This window comes from Chlorocebus sabaeus, chromosome 1 (assembly GCF_047675955.1).
Source record: "Chlorocebus sabaeus isolate Y175 chromosome 1, mChlSab1.0.hap1, whole genome shotgun sequence".
Classification (NCBI taxonomy): Eukaryota; Metazoa; Chordata; class Mammalia; order Primates; family Cercopithecidae; genus Chlorocebus; species Chlorocebus sabaeus.
Genome location: NC_132904.1, coordinates 119,139,666 through 119,145,740, shown reverse-complemented (window position 1 = coordinate 119,145,740; position 6,075 = coordinate 119,139,666). Strand labels below are relative to the sequence as shown.

The following is a 6,075-nucleotide window of genomic DNA, read 5'->3' as shown; positions in this document are numbered from 1 at the left end:
AAAGTGTTCAGAAAGCTCCGAGTGTGCAGTTCTTAGACTGGAGAATCTTTATCACTGAGGCTTCTTTTCTTTTCTTTCTTCCTTTCTTTTTTCTTTCTTTCTTTCTTTCTTTTCTTTTTTCTTTTTTTTTTTTTTTTTGAGACAGGGTCTCACTCTGCACCCAGGCTGGAGTGCAGTGGTGCAATCTCAGCTCTTTGCAGCCTCGATCTTCCAGGCTCAAGGGATCCTCCTGCCTCAGCCTACCAAGTAGCTGGAACTACAGGCACGTACCACCATGCCTGGCTAATTTTTGTATTTTTTTGTAGTGTTGGAGTTTCACCGCGTTGTCCAGGCTGGTATCAAACTCCTGAGCTCAAGCAATCCATTCGCCTCAGCCTCCCAAAGTGCTAGGATTACAGGTATGAGCCACCACGCCCAGCCTCACTCATGCTCTTTCTGTCTGAAATATTAGCCACTACCACTGTTCTCCATCACCTCTGCATATCTAAATCCTAATTTGTTCTTACAAAACCCATTCAAATGCCACTTACTCAAGGATGTTTCCCTTGATTTGAGTCTTTCTAAATTAAAAAACATTTTCTCTTTCTTCTGAATTCCCCTCCTTTTGGCCCTTATTGCTTTTTTTATTGTGTTATTTATGTGCTGGTCATCAGTCTTTCTCTACATATTTACTTTTAAGCTCCTTGAGAGCAGAGTTCATGTCTAATTAATTTTATGTCTCTAACATCTGGAAAATCAGCCAACAAATATTTATTGAGTACCTACTTGGTTCATGTTTACGTGATTTTAGGCACTCAGCACAAAGTTGTAGAGACTCAGTAAGTGCTTGCTGAATTAATGGTGTTAAATGGCCAGCTGGGATAGTAAAAGTGAGAAAAGAAGATACTACCAAATGTTAGTGAAGATGCGGAAGAACTGGAAATCTCATACTCTGCTGGCCCCTATAATCTTTGCACTCTAGTGTGTCCCAATCACTTTTTTTTTTTTTTTTTTTTTTGAGACAGAGTCTCTTTCTGTCACCCAGGCTGGAGTGCAGTGGCATGATCTCAGCTCACTGCAAGCTCAGCCTCCCAGGTTCAAGTGATTCTCCTGCCTCTGCCTCCCAAATAGCTGGGACTACAGGTGCATCCCAGCAGGCCCAGCTATTGTTTTTTTGTTGTTGTTGTTGTTTGTATTTTTAGTAGAGACAGGTCTTTGCCATATTGGCCAGGCTCGTCTTGAACTCCTGATGTCAAGTGATCTGCCCACCTCGGCCTCCCAAAGTGCTGGGATTACAGGTGCGAGCCACCATGCCCGGCCTCCCATCACTATCTTATGTTGCATAGCAAGAGGGATTTTGCAGATGTAATTAAGTTTACTAATCAGTTGATGTTACAATAGGAAGAGTGAGTGGGCCCAATCTAATCCTATGAGCCCTTTAAAAGCTGAGTTTTCTTCAGCTGGGGGCAGAAGAGGAAGGCAGAGAGATTCAAAGCTCAAGAAGGACCTGATGCATTGTTGCTGATTTAACAATAGAGGGAGCCCCTGGGCCTGAGAGTGGCCTCTGGAAGCTGAGAGCAACCCTCAGCTAACAGCCTGCCAGAAAATGGAGACCTCAATGCTGTAAACTGCATGGAACAATTCTGGCAACAACCTCAATGGGTTTGGAAGCAGAATCTTCCCTAGAACCTCCCAGTGAGAACCGAGACCAGCTGACACCTTGATTTTGGCCTTGGAAGCAGAGAGACCAGTTGAGCCTGCCTGCACTTTTGACCTACAGAACTAAGATAATAAATGGGTACTGTTTTTTGTTTGTTTGTTTGTTTGTTTTTGAGACGGAGTCTGGTTCTGTAGCCCAGGCTGGAGTGCAGTGGCGTGAGCTCACTCCAAGCTCCGCCTCCCGGTTCACGCCATTCTCCTGACTCAGCCTCCCGAGTAGCTGGGACTACAGGCGCCCGCCATCACGCCTGGCTAATTTTTCTATTTTTAATAGAGTCAGGGTTTCACCGTGTTAGCCAGGATGATCTCGATCTCCTGACCTTGTGATCCGCCCACCTCGGCCTCCCAAAGTGCTGGGATTACAGGCGTGAGCCACTGCGCCCGGCCAAATGGGTACTGTTTTAACCTACTAAGTTTGTGGTAGTTTTCTATGCAACAATTTCAAAACAAATACAGACACTCAAGCAGCTCTGTGGAGGGACGCACAGAGAGAGGAACGGAGGCTCTCGCTGAAAACCAGCACCAACTTGCTGGCTGTGTGAGTGAACCACCTTGAAAACATGGATCTCTGTCCCCAGTCAAGCCTTCAGATGACTGCAGCCCTGGCTGACATGTTGACCACCACTTCATGAGAAGGTCTGAGCCAGAAACACCCAACCAAGCTGCTTTGGAATTCCTGACTTACATACATCATTAGAGATAAAAATTGACTATCATTGTTGTGAGCCACTAAGTTTTGGAGTAAATTGTTATGAAGCCATAAATCACTAATAAGTGTTCAGTAAGTGTTTACAGACTGATTGGCCACCCTAGAGCATTATAGCCAAGCAGGGAAATTTCAGGCACCTCTGATGTCTGGTGTCTCAGAATTCCAACCACACCTGCAGCCCCCTCCTCACTAAGGCAGGTCCTTTACCTAACTACCTTTCCCTCCTGCCCTAAATCCTTGCTGGAATTCCTGCCTGAGGTTTTCAGGGTCTACACTTGCCTGAGTTGCTCTGAACATGCTTAAGTTTCCTTAGCATAAAAATGAGAGAAGGAGGGTGCAGTGGCTCATGCTCGTAAACCCAGAATTTTGGGAGGCTGAGGCAGGCGGATCACCTGAGGTCAGGAGTTCAAGACCAGCCTGGCCAACATGGTAAAACCCCATCTCTGCTTAAAGAAAAAAAAAAAAAAAAAAAAAAAAAAAAAATATATATATATATATATATATATATATATATATATATATATAAATTAGCCAGGTGTGGTACTACACGCCTGTTGTCCCAGCTACTCCAGAGGCTGAGGCAGGAGAATCACTTGAACCCAGGAGGCAGAAGTTTCAATGAGCAGAGATCACACCACTGCACTCAGCCTGGGCAACAGAGCAAGACTCCATCTCAAAAAGAAAAAACAAAAAAAGAAAGAAAGAAAAAAGAGAGAAAGATGTCTTTCCTAAAATGAGAAAAAACATTTTTACTTCCCGAGAGAGTTGTAAATTAAGCAATAGTGGTATGAACACAAAACACAATACAGGTATTAAAAAGAGAGAGAAAAGCTCTGTCTAGACAAATGTGGAACACTAACCAAGACTGTTAACAGTAACAGACAACAGATATATATTTTTAAATGAAAAAAGCAAGGTTTAGAACAAGGTGTACACTTGGCTATCACTCTGTTAGGAAAACTCTATTTAGAATAGCTCTGGTAATAAAGATTGCCTGTGTGTTTCTTGTTACCTAAGATTGACTTTTTTTTCCCCCTAAAGCAAGTGACTTCATTATCATTCCTTTAAAAATAACCAAGGAAAATTCAGAACATATGTGAAACACAAACAGCTGTGGTTTAGGAGGTAAACAAAGGTCCAACACAGCCCTGAAATGCAACAGCCTCTGAATGGGCCGCATGGGTGACTGGGGTTCTGCTAAAAGGGCAGGCTCCTCCCTCCTAGCCCGGAAGCCCCAGGAACCTGCCTTGAAAGACAAGCTCTCCTACTAATACGCAACTTCCAGGGTCTTGCCCTAACATCCAAGACTTGGTAACATCTCCTTTCTCCCAAAACCCAGCTGGAACTCAACTAATCCTAAATGAAAACTCAAGAACAGCACACCAGATGCCACCTGTTGTTTGTCAGGGTTTCAAACTCCAATGCATTTGCCTGTGGTAGGTTTCCTCTCTAAGGGCACCTGTCTGAACTTGGAGCTGCACTTCCACTGGTGCCTCACGGGGCCTGGGCTTACTCTCCATCTGAAGTCACGCTCTTCTCTGCAAGACGTCAGGTGGGGAGTAAGTCCGAGAAGGTGGCAAGAGGCTCCTAAGCAACAGAGCATGCTCGTTCCTGGCAGGCATCACCCACAATACCCCAGAGGGCTGGTGAGGCCGTGACAGCATGAGGACAGAGAAGGGGCAGAGGGGTGCTTGGAAGTGCTCTTCACTCAGGGGAGCTGGCAGGCCCGGGATGCCAGGCTGTCTGAACGGTGCTGGAACGAAGACAGCTGCCCTGCGCCCCTTGTCGAGCAGCTGCTGGTGATGGGAAGCAGCATGAAGGCACCACCTCCTTCGTCGCAGGAAATGTTTTGTATTGGGCCAATGACTTCAGTTTTCCTTGCCGGGAGATGCCTTCATGAAGCAGGGGGACAGGGAATACAGGCGGGCATGTTGCAATTGGCATCTCCGGGGCTGCCAAGTCTTGGGTTCACTTGGGGCCAAGGCACTCCACAATCCCATTCCCCTTCATGCCATCGAAGAAGAAGAAGTTGTTGTGAGGAGGGTCCCGCTGAGACAGGGCCTTCACAATTTCCTGTGCCAAAATCCCTCCAACCACTGCACACACTGGGGCCATCTCGGAGAAGCAGTACCTGACAAAGTCCTCAGGAAGCGGGTCAGGACTAATACCCAGTGAGTCAAGCACATCGTTTCGTATCTGGAGCAACAACTCGGAATCTTCCCCGTAGGTATCAGAACTGGGATCTCTTCCTTTTTCTGTGCGGAACTTGAGGAGCACTTGAAGCAGAAAGTGGCCAGAGGTGGTGCGCTTCAGAGTAGCCTTTGCTTTCCCACTGCTCCAGTCCACCTCCAGGACTTCTTTAACGGGGCAGAAGACCACCTTCTTTATGACCATCGTTGTCTCAGACAATCAAGTTTTACTCTTGGTATCAGGCCCATCTTCTACCCCTTGGCTAACTTTGGCAACTTTAGTTTTCTCTTCTACAAACTCATGTTCTCCTAGATTGGCAAATGTCTATCCATGGTATCCAAAAACATCTCCTGTAAAGAACCTGATGCTATTTTTGTGACAGATCTGGTCAACTTTAACTATGACATCCCTGGAGCAGCAAGTCAGACACACAGCATCAAACTGAGTGAAAAATGACTCTGGTTTCTTCTCTATATCCGCAGTGTCCACCTTCACATCTACCATGGGGTTAAGATTCTGAGCTTGCTCCAAAGAGGCTTCAGCCCTGTTTCGGCCAACAGACCCAGTACGAATCAAGAACTGAGCTCCGGGATCTTCTGGAGATACCCGTTCGTCATCCAGCATGGGCAGTCCTTTCACTCCCGCCAGGATGAGATTCTTGGCAATTTCAGCCCCGAGTCCTTTCATGCGGACAAGAAGCATCCCGCAGCCGTTTTTGGGCCTCCAGTCCCCACAGGCGGATCTGCTGGTCATACTGCGCCAGCCTCCTCCCCGCTGATGCCGCCGCCAGCCTCCTCCTTCTCCACTGTGGCGTCGGCTCTTCCTGCCTCAGCTCCGGTCCCGTTCACACCAACTGCCTGCCGGCCCCGCGCACCGCCAATCCTTTTGTTTTTTTTTTGAGACGGAGTCTAGCTCGGTTGCCCAGGCTGGAGTGCAGCGGCACAATCTCGGTTCACTGCAACCTCCGCCTCCCGGGTTCAAGCGATTCTCCTGCCTCAGCCTCCCAAGGAGCTGGGATTACAGGCACGCACTACCACGCCAGACTAATTTTTGTGTTTTTAGTAGAGACAGGGTTTCACCATATTGACCAGACTGGTCTTGAACTCCTGACCTCGTCATCTGCCCGCGTCCGCCTCCCTAAGTGCTGGGACTACAGGCATGAGCCATCATGCTCAGTCTTTTTTTTTTTTTTTTAATGTAATCTTGCTCTGTTGCCTAGGCTGGAGTGCAGTAGCGAGATCTCGGCTCACTACAACCTCTGCCTCTTGGGTCCAAGCGATCCTCTTGCCTCAGCCTCCAGAGTAGCTGGAACCACAGGTGCGAGCCACCTTATCTGACTAATTTTTGTATTTTTAATAGAGACAGGGTTTTGCCATGTTGGCCAGGCTGGTCTCAAACTCCTGACCTCAAGTGATCCACCTGCCTCGGCCTCCCAAAATGCTGGGGTTACAGACGTGAGCCACTGCGCCTGACCCAAA

The 6,075-nt window shown here is 47.4% G+C and overlaps 1 pseudogene; it reads right to left on the bottom strand.

Annotated features, from left to right (window-relative positions):
- Positions 1 to 4,375: 4,375 nt before the first annotated feature.
- LOC103248691 (SUMO-activating enzyme subunit 1 pseudogene) lies at positions 4,376 to 5,314 on the bottom strand (annotated as a pseudogene).
- Positions 5,315 to 6,075: the final 761 nt, after the last annotated feature.